Source organism: Delphinus delphis, chromosome 1 (assembly GCF_949987515.2).
Source record: "Delphinus delphis chromosome 1, mDelDel1.2, whole genome shotgun sequence".
NCBI classification, from domain to species: Eukaryota; Metazoa; Chordata; class Mammalia; order Artiodactyla; family Delphinidae; genus Delphinus; species Delphinus delphis.
In genome coordinates, this window is record NC_082683.1 from 49914483 (window position 1) to 49928021 (window position 13539).

Sequence of the window (13539 nt, forward strand, 5' to 3'; positions counted from 1 at the left end):
TCGGGGCGAGTTTTACAGGGGCCGTGGCCGGCGGGGGCGGGGGCGGGGCCGCGCGGAGGGCGGGTCGGACCGCCCAACCGAGGCTTGGTGCGGCTCCGCGCGGTTATCGGCAGGGCCGCGCTAGCTAAAATGTAATTTCAGATTGGACAAGTAAGTGACCCTCCGCCCAGTCCCACATGTGTATCAGGGGCTTTAGCAAAAGCGCAGGCTCGCGGCGCGCACGTTCTCCAGCTCGAGAGCGCACCCGGGCCCAAGCCTCCCTCCCCTTTCCCGCAGTCGCTGCCGCCTCCTCTTCCTCCTCTGGCCGCCTGAGTCTTAACGCCAACGCCAGCTGTGCGTTGGCCCCCGAGACCTTGTTGAGTCCACTGTGTCCGCTCCTGGGTGAGGCGTACGGCCACTCAAGAGAAGGGTGGGCCTTTACTGCATCCCCAACGCTGCCTAGGAGATGTGTGGAACCCGGGGTCCCCTGTCATCACTATCCAGTTAACTATGTTAATTTTCTCTCTCCCGCCTTCCCACCGTATTTTAGGACATTTCCCCAGGCATTTTTGAACCATTTAATTCCAGTCTGGCTACCTAAGGCATTTTAAGGCCAGTGCTGCTTGTAGCTTTCAGCAGCTTATGGTAATGTTTGAGGTGCAATTTAGTTTAGATGGTATAATGCTCTTTGGCTACAGTTATCCTGGGTAGGAAAGGCCTAGGAGTGTCTTTCTATTTTTATTAAAGTCCTTTCTTTTTAAGATGAACAAGATGCAAAATGGTGAATGTCCCTAATCATTGGCTATTTTCCACTAAAGCACTTCTCATGTCTTAACTAATTTCGTCTCTAAATTAAAAAGTCAAGTAATTTCCAAGATAAGGAAGAGCAGTCATTATTAGGTTACTTTTTAAAATAGGATATCAGGAGGGAGAGAGTGATTATGCTTTTGAACCACAAGTCAGTAAGAAAGAAGGCAAGCCTTCTCTTAGTTTGTAACTGGTATATAGATGGTAGAATTCTGCTTTGTTTTGTTTTGCTTGCTTTTCCCCTCTTTCCTATGATCCACCGACTGCATATCCTGAAATTGTACTTTTTAAGTTGCCAGCTGGGTCTTCCAGCCTTTTGACTGCCTCCTGGTCTTCTGGGAATCTCCTGTTAATGAGGTCCTGTGGTTGGCTTTTGACTTGGTGGCCACTGGCCTGGCTCTTGGAGAGAGCCAGCTGAGGAGGGCCTCCTGGTGGGAGGCTCCAAGAACTCTTATTAAGGATGATTGAGGGAACAGAGGGTAAGAAGGGCCTGGAGATTGATTTTGAGGGGGAGGGAGGTTGGGAGCCTCCCTGCTGGATTTGGAAGTCAAAACATGTGTATTGGGAGAAAGGAGTAACCCAGAGGGTGGAGATCTGTGTCTTTCTGGATGAAATTAAGAAGTTTACTGGGAGGAGACTGAGCCTTCTTCCAGGCTGTGTTAATTTTTACTGTGGGCCTTGTCTTTTCCTGGAATCTGCTTCTCTTTCCCTAACCTTTCACTTGGTTCAAATCACAGTCAATTACCAGCTGGTTCTGAAAACAGTTTGAAGTAGTGAATCTTACCCTTAAGCTCACAGCCGGAGTGGGACCACTGCCCCCCCACGCAAAGTATTTGAAATAATTATTTTACCAGAATGTACTACAGAGATTATTCAACCTCTTACCTGCGCATATTTTTAAAAGGTGGAATTTAGAGTCAACCCAGCTGATGTAAGAGGCGGTCATCCAAACCAGCTCTTGTGTTCATTCGTTTGTTCACTAATTTGGGAATGTGTTCTTGGCCTGGCATTGTGGTAGGCTCTGGGAAAGCAAGGATGAACAAGACTTGGTCTTTGCTTTCAAGCTTTCATCCAGTCTGCTTCTGTCTAGTCTGGCAAGGGAGATTATATGATAGTGAGCTTAGTGCTGTAGCAAAGTAGAAGAAGATTCTCCTCTCTAATGGGCTGTATGGGAAAAGAATCTAAAAAAAGAGTGGATAGATGTATATGTAGAACTGATTCACTTTGCTGTACACTTGAAACTAACATAACGTTGTAAATCAAGTATACTCCAATAAAAATTAAAAAAAAAAAGGATTCTCAGCAGTTGAGAGAAGTCCAAATGGCCCAATATAGGCTTTTATTGAAAACTTCTCAGAGGAGATAATACCCAAGTTGAGTTGCAGAGCATCAGTGTGATTGGGTTGGAGAAAGACAGAGGAAAGGGGATTATCTGACTTGGAACAGCATGGGCAAAGCTATGCAAGTCTGGTGCATTGTTGATTAGTATGGGCGGACTGGAAAGGGTAAGGGGAAATCACCAGAAAGGAGGTTTGGGAGAGTGAAAAGCCCAGATCAGGGAAGGTCAGGTGAATCAGGTTAAGGGAGTTTGAAATGCATCTCCAGAGCAAGCAGCAGCTAGTGAAGTGACACTGTCAGATTTGTGTTTTAGAAAGTTAATTCTGGCTGCAGGGTGGAGAATGAATTGGAGTGGTGAACATTGGAGAGAGGCTATTATAATGCAGGTGAGAGATGGGTTAGTGTAGTAGCTATGTGACTAGAGGAGAGAGATTAGAATAGAATGGTTAGGAATTAATTACTGATTGAATGTAGGGGATGAAGAAAGGATGTAGCAGTCAAGGTACCACAGGAAAGAAAAGGCATTCCCCACTAGGATATTTTTCAACAGCTTTATTGAGGTATACGTGACATACAGTAAACTGTACATATATAAAGTGTCTAATTTGAGAAGTTTCAATGTATGTATTTATCCATAAAACCATCATTACAATCAAGATAAAGAACATTTCTAATACCCCCAAAGATTGCTCATGCCCCTTTCTAATCCCTTCAAGAACCAGTGAGTTGTTTCTGTCACTATTTAAACTCTTTTAGGATTTTATCTGTGGGGTCATACAATATGTATCTTTTGTGTGCGGTGGCTTTTCCTTAGCATAATCCTCTTGAGTTTATCCAGGTTATGTGTGCATACATAGTGTTTTTTTTTTTTTTTCTGAGTACAACTATACCATATTTAGTTTATCCACTAACCCATTGATGGACATTTGGATTATTTGCTGCTTTTTGGCTACTACAAATAAAGCCGGTGTCCATATTTGTATAAATGTCTTTGTACAGCCTTCATTTCTATTAGTTAAATACTTAAAAGTGGAACAGCTAGTTCACATGGTAGGTGTATATTTAACTTAAGAAACAGCCAAACCGTATTTCAAAGTGATTCCAGTTGCTCCAACTGGTGTGATCACTCTTTTAAATTTTAGCTATTCTAATAATGTGGAATCCTCTCATGGGGTTGTATTGTGCACTTCCCTGATGACTAATAATTTCAAACTTCTTATCATGTTGCTTATTTCCCTGTGTATATTTCATATATCTTCTTGGCTGAAGTGTTTATTTCTTTTGTCCACTTTTTAAAAATGGGCTGTTTGTTTCCTTATTGACTTTCAAGAGGTTTTTTTTGTTGTTGTTTTTTGCGGTATGCGGGCCTTTCACTGTTGTGGCCTTGCCCGTTGCGGAGCACAGGCTCCGGACGCGCAGGCTCCGCGGCCATGGCTCACGGGCCTAGCCGCTCCGCGGCACGTGGGATCTTCCCGCACCGGGGCACGAACCCGTGTCCACTGCATCGGCAGGCGGACTCTCAACCACTGCGCCACCAGGGAAGCCCCAGAGGTTTTTATATATATTCTCATTAATAAGTTCTTTATCACAGCTGTGATTTGCAAATATTTTATCCCATTTCGTGGCTTATAGTTTCATTTTCTTAGCAGTGTTTTTTGAAAAGCAGAGTTCTTAATTTTGCTGAAGTCTAATTTATCAATTTGTAATTTTGATAATGTAAATTTTATCAATTTATTCCTTTATGGATCATGGTTTTGGTATCTTAGAAATCATGCCTAGCCTGAGATCTCAAATATTTTCTCCCATTTTTCTTTTAAGAAGCTTTATTGTTTTTTATTTTACATTAAATCCAGGATCCATTTCATGTTAACCTGTAGGACCAGATGTGGACAAAGTTTTTTTTTTTTCATATGGTATCAGTTGTTCCAGCACCATTTGCTAAAAAATCTATCCTTTCTCCATTGAATTGTCTTTGTACCTTTGATCAGAATCAATTTACCATTTGTATATGTGGGCCCATTTTTGGATGTTTTATTTTGTTCCATTGATTTCTTTGTCTGTTTTAATGCTAGTACCACTTAGTTTTGATGACTGTAGTTTTGTAATAAGTATTAAAATCAGGTAGTATAAGTCCTTCAACTTTGTTCTTTTTAAAAGTTATATTGGTTATTCTGCATCTGTTACATTTCTATTTTACAGTCATTTTGTCAGATTCAAAATAAAGGCCTGTTGAGATTTGAATTGGAACTTCATTTAATTTATACATTAGTTTGGGGAGAGAATTGACTTCTTAAATATTGAGTTTTCTGACCCATGGACACAGTATATCTGTTCATTTATTTAGGTCTTCCTTAATTTCTCTCAGCAGTGTCTTTTAGCTTTCAGTAGATGGGTCTTTGTCAGGTTATCTGTAGGTATTTCACATTTTTTGACGCTATTGTAAACAGTATTGTCTTCTTAGATTTCAACTTTCAATTGTTTGTTGCTACTTATATATTGATCATGTATCCTGCCATCTTGCTAACTGACTTATTAGCTCTAATAGCTTTTTTGTGGGTACCATCAGATTCTTTATGTGATCATGTTATCTGTGAATAAAGACAGTTTTACTTTTTCCTTTCAATGAGGATGTCTTTTATTTTTCTTGCTATAATGCGCTGGCTAGAATCTCCACGCAGTGTTGTGTAGAAGTGATGAGAGCAAATGTCTTGCCTTGTTCCTGAGCTTAGGGAAAAGCATTCATATCTTCAGCATTATGATTTATGATGTTAGTTGTATATTTTTTGTAGAAGCTCTTTATCAGGTTTAGGAAGTTCCATTCTATTCCATCTTTGCTGAAAGGGTTTTAGGAAGTTCCATTCTATTCCATCTTTGCTGAAACGTTTTTTTCTTTGTTTTTTTTTAAATGAAGAATGGGTATTGCATTTTGTCAGTTGCTTTTTTCTGTAACTATTGAGATCATAATTTTTCAGAGTCTTAATATGATTAATTACATTCATTTTTTGGGGGGGGAATGTTAAATTAACTTTGTATTCCTGAGATAAATCCCAGGACCTATATTATCCTTTTTATATTTTGTTGGATTCTGTTCTGTTTGCTAAAATTTTAAGAATATTTGCATCTGTGTTAATGATGGGTATTGATATAGTTTCTTTCCTTGTATTTTAAGTTTTGTTATCAAGATAATTCTGGCCTCATAGAATGAACAGGCAAGTATTTCCTTCTTTTCAGTTTTCTGTAAGAATTTGTATAGAATTGCCATTATTTCTTTTCTAAAATATCTAGTAGAATTCATCAGTGAAGCCATTGGGCTTGGAGTTTTTTTATGGGGGAGAAGGAGAAGTCAACTGATTTAATAATATAGGACTATTCAGATTATCTGTTTCTCCTTGAATGAGGTTTGATAGTTTGTGTATTTCAAGGAATTTGTACATATCATCTAAGTTGCTCATAATATCCCCTTATTATCATTTTAATATTTATAGAATCTGTTCTAATTTCATCTCCTCATTCCTAAGACTGGTTATTTGTCTCTTTTCTCTTTATTTTCTTGATCATTCTGGCCAGAAATTTATTAATATTATTGATCATCTCAAAGAACCAGCTTTTGGTTTCATTTATTTTCTTTATTGTTTTCCTTTTCTTTTTTAACTTACTGATTTCTGCTCTAAAATTTATTATTTCCTTTCTTCTGTTAACTTTGGGCTCCTCTTACTCATTTCTTTCTAATTTATTAAGGTGGAAATTAAGGTCATTTACTTGAGACTTTTCTAAGATAGGCATTTGATGCTGTAAATTTCTAAGTATTGCTTCAACTGCATCCCACAACTTTTGCTGTTTTTATTTTCATTCAGTGAATATACTTTCTAGTTGTTTTTAATGTCTTTTTGACCTATGGTTATATAGAAGTGTGTTATTCAGTTTCCAAATATTTGAGGATGTTCCACATATCTAACTATTATTGACTTTTAATTCCGCTGTAGTCACAGAGAGTACTTGGTATGACTTGAATCCTTTTAACTTTTTGAGACTTGTTTCATGGCTCAGAATGTGGTCTGTCTTGGTAAATGTTCCGCGTACACTTGAAAAGAATGTGTAGTCTCCTCCTGTTGGGTAGAGTGCTTTTTACATGTCAATTAGGCAGCTTCATTGACTACTCTTAATGTTTTATATACTTGCTGATTTTCTGTCTATCTGTTCTACCAATTATTGAGTGACATATTTAATTCTCTCATGATAATTGTAGACATATGCATTTCTCCTTGCAGTTCTATCAGATTTTGCTTTATGTATTCTGATGCTCTGTTATTATGTGCGTTAATATTTAGGATTTTTAGGTCATCTTGGTGAATCATCCCCTTTATTATTTCATAATTTCTGATGATATGTTTTGCTCTGATAGCTACTTAATCATTATTCCTGATAATATTTTTGCTTTAAAATCTACTTAATGTTATGTTAATACAGCAAACTTCAGCTTTCTTTTGATTGCTCTTTTATGGTACATCTTTTCTTCCTTCTGCTTTTTAACCTATTTGTCTCCTTATATTTAAAGTGGGCTTCTTATAGGCAGCATATAGTTAGACTGCGTAACAAAGCAAGGCCTAACAATCTCTGCTTTTTAATTAGGGTGTTTAGACTATATATAATGCAATTCATGTGGTTTGTTTTAAACATATCATCTTGCTTTTTTTTTTCTATTTGTTCCATCTGTTTCTTGGTCTCTTTTCTCTCTTTTTTTGTCTTCTTTTAGATTAATTTTTTTAAATTCCATTTTCCCCCTTTATTGGCTAATTAGGCATATCCATTTTTCAGATATTATTTTAGTGGTTGCTTTAAGGTTTATAGTGTACATCTTTAATTTATCAGAGTCAACTTTCAAGTGGTATTATACCACTTCATATGTAATATAAAACCATATAACAATGTATTTCTAATTCTTGTCTCATAGCCTTTGTGCTACTGCTATTTCATGTTGTATATTTTACTTCCATATATGTTTTAAACCCCACAATACACGGTTATTATTTTAGTTTTAAGCAACTCTCTTTTTAAGACATTCAAAAAATATTTAGAAGTCTTTATATGTACCACATAGTTACCTTTATGCTCTTCCTTGCATTTTATGGATCCAGATTTCCATGTGATATTATTTTTCCCCACTTCTTGTGGTGCAGTTCTGCTGGTGGTGAATTTTGGTATGTCATTTTTGGTATGTCTGATAAAGTCTTTATTTCAGCTTTAGTTCTGAAAGATTTTTTCACAGAGTAAAGAATTCTAGATATAAAGTTTTTTTCTTTTAGTCCTTCAAAGATCTTGCTCTACTGTCTCATAGCTTGCATTATTTCTGATAAGAAATCCATTGTCATTCTCACGGGTTATTTTTCTTTGTTGCATAATCTGCCACCCCCCACCCTGACCGCTTTTAAGTTTTTCTCTTTATCATTGGTTTTGAACAATTTAATTATGATGTTTCTTGGTTTAGTTTTCTTTATATTTCTTGTGCTTGGGGTTCATTGATATTCGTGATTATATGGGTTTATAGTTTTCATCAGATTTGGAAAATTTGTGTCCATTATGTCTCATATATTTCTCCTGGTCCCTTCTTTGTTCTCTCTTTCAGGTATTCCCATTTCACATATATTAGGCCACTTGACATTTTCCACAGCTCACTGATGCTCTGTTTATTTTTTCAAAATCTTTTTTTCTCTTTGTTATATTTTAGATAGCTTCTATTAATGTGTCTTGAAGGTTACTAATCTTCTGTGTTATCTAATCTCATATAGTTAACTTTTCATCTCAAACATTTTAGTTTTCATTTCTAGAATCTCAACTTGAGTCTTTTTTGAAATCTTGCATGTGTGAACTTTTAAGTTCACTCTTTCCTTTAGCTTTTTGAACATATGAAATTCAGGTATGATAGCTGTTTTAATATGTGTCTACTAGTTCCATCAAATGTGTCAATTCTAGGTCAGTGTCCACTGATGTTTCTCATTTTAGTAGTATTTTCCTGCTTCTCTGCATGCCTGGTAATTTTTGGTTGAATATCAGACATTATGTATTTTACCCTTTTCAGTGCTAGCTATTTTTTGTATTTCTATAAATACACTTGAGCTTTGTTTTGGGGCATGAGTAAGTTATTTGGAAACAGTTCTATCCTTTTGAGTCTTGCTTTAAGCTTTGTTGAGTAGGGCTAATTCTTCTTCACTGCTGAGGTAAAACCCTTCTGTGTACTCTACCCCATGCCCTGTTAATTATGAGGTTTTCCACACTGGCTGGTCTGAATAGGCACTATTCATGGCCCTGTGTGAAATCCACTGATTGTTCTCTGTGATCCTTTTGAGTGCTTCTGGCTCACATAGTTTCCTCACATACATACAGTGATTGGTACTCTCCTGAATACTTCAGGAGCACATCCTCCTGTGCATCTCTCTCCTGTCTTGTACTTTGCCCCAAGAATTCTAGCCTCCTTGTTCTACTTAGACCTCTAGCTCTGGCTCCTCAATTCGGGAAACTGCAGGGCTTGGTATGGATTTCCTCTTCTGTGTCCTCTGTCCCAGGCATTAAGCTTGAGCAGTTTTAGGATACCTCATTTTTTCCCCATCTCTTTGAGATTACTGTAGTTTTTTGCCTGATGTCCAGTGTCCCGAGAACCTTTGTTTCCTGTATTCATTATTTTAGTTGTTTTAGGTGGGAAGGTAAATATGGTGCCTGTTACTCCATCTTGGCTAGAAGTGGAGGTCCTCAACTGGAATTTTTGAAGAAAATTTTAAAAGGGACTATTTGAGGTTATGAGGAAGGGATTTATATAGGACCCTGGAGGTCCTATAACCCCTTCATCAACTTAAATTATTTAGAAAGTTCTTAACAACATGGATGACAAAATGAAGCAGAGTTCATACAGCAGGTACATATGCAGTGCTGTGTGTGTGGGCTGGGTTTAGGCAGAGTGGAAAAATAAAGTAGAAATCATTCAGACTAAACGTCTGTGTTGCCAGTCCCTTGGGCAATCTGGATTTTGGGCTGAGTTACACTGAAATCTGTTGCAGACCAGGCTGAGAGCTGAGTATCTTGAATTCTGCTTCACTGGCCATGGGATGAAGAGATTAAGAAAGGACTCAGTTTCTGGTCAGCTATGGGGGATGAAAGTTGAGAAGGCAAATTATAAAATCAAGCATGATTTATATACACCAAACTCAATGTAGTTTACCACATTCTGGGATTGTAGAATTACGTGGCCAACTTTGATATTAGAGTGTGGCTGTTGGTCGGCTGTTTTAAATCATCATGTGACATAGTGGACAGAGCATGGGGTTGAAGACCCTCTCTGTTTTTTACCGACTCTGTGACATTGGGCAAGTGACCTAAATGCACAGAACCTTAGTTACCCCATCTCTGCGTTGTGGACCCTCCAAAGTTGTTGGGAGGATCAGCAAAGCTGTCTACTAAGTCACTAGTACCAGTCCTGGAAGAGAGAAAATGCTCACGCAAAATCTGTTGATCCAAGACGAGGGTTGGTACAAAATATGAGTTTGAGAAACATTGCGATTCATGTGAAGGTACCTATTGACAGGACATATTAATAGATAACACTGATTTCTAGGGACCTATTAAAGGAAGAGTAGGGTATTTGAAGAGGGCTACCTCAAAGCCCACCTTCAAAGGGACTTTGTGAAGACACCCCAGGTCCCCTTCCCTTTTCTCCTGAACAAGTTGTTCTGATGTTAGTGTCCGAGATTGGGTATTGGGCTGGATGGGCTACTGATTTGTCCCAACATGTGTTGCATCTAGGGGGCCTCCAGGAAGGTAGAGAAGACCTGCTGTGTGCTCACGGTGGGCTACTAGCCCAGCTTCCCTCATCTCCACACAGCATCATGTGGGAACATGGGTATCTGAAGATCATTCTTGTTAAATGTACCAAGTGCCCCGTATCCATTCTTCCTCCCTCTTTATTTTAGGAAAAGCCACAGCATGGAGGGGTTATAGGAGCTAAAAGTATATAGCAAAGAGGAAAGAAAACTCAGGAGGTCGTGAGAGTCATCTTAAAACGTTTGAAGGGATAGCCCACCCAAAGGAGGTTAGGTGGCTGATCCCGTGGGATAAAAATGAGGACTAGAGGGTGGAAGCCATATAAAGTAGAATTCAACTCAGTACGAGGATCTTTCTTCTTATTATAGTACTAGCTGCGTGTTGTGAAAATTCAAACAGCACAGAGAGGGGAAGTTAAAAATTGCCCTTCAAGCTTCCACCGCATTTCTTTTCCCTAGATGTCACTGCAGTAAGCAGGCTTTTGCATATTCTTCCTGAAGTTTTGTATGTTAGGTCCTTATACAATACAGTGGTTCTCAAACTTTAGCATCTGTCAGGGTAGCCTGGCAGATGTGAGCCGCACTCCCCAGAGTTTCTGAATCAGTAGATCTGGGCTGGAGCCTGAGAATTTGCATTTCTTTCTTTTCTTTTTTTTTTTTTTTTTTTGCGGTACGCAGGCCTCTCACTGCTGTGGCCTCTCCCATTGCGGAGCACAGGCTCTGGACGCACAGGCTCAGCGGCCATGGCTCACGGGCCCAGCCGCTCCGCGGCATGTGGGATCTTCCCGGACCGGGGCACGAACCCGTGTCCCCTGCATTGGCAGGCGGACTCTCGACCGCTGCGCCACTAGGGAAGCCCGAATTTGCATTTCTAACATGTTCACTGGCGATGCTGTTGCTGCTCCTCTGGAGATCACAGTTTGAGAACCACTGTTGCTTTTCCTGTTTACAGAGTTAATACAAATGCGTTCATACTATGGTGTCTAAGAACTTGCATTTTTACTTAATAACATATAATTAGCAATTTTCTTTAGTTTTTCATTGTTTTTAACAGCTGCTTCTGTATCAGTTTTAGCAATTCCCCTATAAATAAACATTGAATTTGTTTCCAGGGTTTTTGTGAGTGTGCCCTTGCCTTTAAAAAAAAGAAAGTTGAAATGGACATTTTTGTATACATCTTTTAGATGAGCCAATCTTAAATGCTTAGAAGTTCAACTCTTGGGTAAAAGGGTAGATTTTGAAAACAGAAAGGAGGTTGAACCAATTATTCTCCCACTAAAAGTGTCTGAAACTGCCTTTTTCCCCAAACTCTTGCCAAAGATGGGTACTAGCATTTTCATTTTCTTCCCATTTTTTAAGGTGTACGATTATATCTCAGTATTCTTTTGATATGCATTTCCCTCTATTATTTGTGAGGCTGAAGGTTGACATGTATGCATTGTATGTCTTTTTCTGTGAACTGCAAGTTTTTATTTCCTCCATCACAAGGAGGAGAGAACAGTATGAACAGAGGCACCAAACCTTCATTTGAGGGACTGCTAGTAGCTTTGTAGAGTTGGAGCCTCAGGGGTTGCAGTCAGGGAGGAGGCAGGGAGGTAAGGTGAGAGGCACAGGCAGAGCCGTAGCGTTGAGGGCCTTGTGGGCCAAAGAAAGAACTTGGGCCTTACTTTGGCAGAGGCAGTACTGATGGTGTTTAAGCTTACGGTGTAGCTCTTGGCAATTTTAACAGGGCGTGTTTCTGGAGGGGCAAGCTGTCCAATAATCTTCCAGTAACTCATTCTTTAGGCCTTTCACCCTGGACCTTGAAGCCACCTGGCCATTCTTGATAAACAGGTAAACACAAGACTAGACCAGAGGCCTCAGCCAGCCTCAGGCTGGGCGCTGTCTTCAAGGGAGGAATTTTGCAAGATGGTGCAGGGACTGGGTTTTGTTGCGCTACCTAATACTGTACTGCCCTGAGCCCTTCCTGAATTTACTGACGTCTGACAGCAGTCATCAAGGTTGGTGGGTTCTTCTGTTGTTTTTATTTGAGTGACTTTCTGAGAAAAGCTGTGGATTTGGGCCAATATGCTAATGATAATGATATTGCTTTGAAGGTCTGATTAGTTCTGTAGAATATTATTTTATAGTTAATTATGTCAACAAATCAACAGCAGCCTCTTGGAGAAGAAAGTGAAAGAGGGAGATAAACTACATATATATTTAACAAATTGTTCAGAACTCCAAGAGAGGTAGGAATTCATGTGTTACAAAGAAGAGTCCACTTAACAATAAAAAATCACTAAGTTTGCCTGTAATTTTCCCTGTTATGCGCATAGCTTTGTAATTGGCTTATGGGGTTAAACTATAATAACTTTGCATTTAGAATCAGGACACCAGCCCTGGCTCTCTGTGTGTCTGTTCTGCCACTTTTCTGCTTCCAGGGTCCTGGCATGAGAGTAAGAGGCCGTCAGATTCAGGCTTTGGCTTTTAGTGAACTCAGGCTGTGAATTGGGTTTGTGAAAGATAGACCCCATCTTTCTTCTCCCCTCCGTGCATGTGTCTGTGGGAATGGGGCTCTGGGTCAAGGAGGATGATTGACCTGGGAAGGGGTGCAGTGCTTTACACACAAGAGAGGCTTGCTGATGGTGCTTCTAGAACTCTCCAGGGACGGAGAGTTTTTAGAGGCTTTTTATTTCAAAAGGTATTTGACTATTTTATACATTAATAATTTCTCCCTCCCTCACAGCCCAGGAATTCCCCTATTACTGCATGACACACGCTGTGCTTGTCTCCAGGTAGAAGGAAGTAGGGGGCCAGAACATTCTCAGTTAATATTTAATGTTTCTCACAGTAGCATTTATAGTGACATAGGTGGTGGTTATTAATCAGAGCATGGAGGGGGCGTTTCTGATGGTTGAGTGTCTGAGAAGTTTTCACAGGATGAACAGACTTGTAATTGTGTTCTGAGTGTGTCCAGGATGAAAGCAGCTTGGTTAGGGAAGGAATGCCAAGTCATTTCAGGGGTGGATAAGAGTCCTGCTCTGGCTTAGGCAAACCTGAATTTGAGTACAGCCGCCTTCCTCTCCAGGCGTCGTGACCATCCGCCGGTTATCGCTCCTCTCAGGATTTGAGTGTCCTCCCCTGTAAATGAGGGAAGAGTGGGTGTCATAAATGTGGGCCCCCCTCTCCCTTTCTCTGCAAAGAGAATAACTTGGAAGGGCTATTAAAGGGCTTGGAAGGCATTTTAACAAGTCAGGAGCTGCTTTATTGGCTCACAAGTATTGAAGAGAAGAGAGCGTAAGCAAGGTTTTATGGAAGAGGACATGGGAGACTCAAAGTTTAATCTGCTTTGAGGTGATGTTTGTTTTTGGAGTTTGGGGATGTCCTTTGATGCGTCAGATTTTCCATCCATGATTTCGTTAGGGCCTATACTGTGCATTTGGCCTCAACATGGTTGGGGTTTGTGTTTTCTTTGCGTCAGCTGTTGTGCTGTTGCCTGTGTGGCTCTTGGAGGGTGGTGGGTTTTGGCCACCATCCAGGACTGCCTCAGAGTTGATCCCTGTGGCTGCCACATTGTGAGGCAGGCATGAGGATTTGGGGAGTTTTGCCTTTTCTGCCTGTTGGA

The 13539-nt window shown here is 39.8% G+C and overlaps 1 protein-coding gene across 1 annotated transcript in view; it reads left to right on the forward strand.

Moving 5' to 3' along the window:
- Positions 1-250: 250 nt before the first annotated feature.
- LOC132432423 (FGGY carbohydrate kinase domain-containing protein-like) overlaps positions 251-13539 on the forward strand; it is a 107243-nt gene continuing 93954 nt past the window's right edge. The window contains exon 1 of the mRNA XM_060022822.1: positions 251-381. The gene's annotated coding sequence lies outside the window, so the exon portion shown is untranslated. The remainder of the gene's footprint in view (positions 382-13539) is intronic.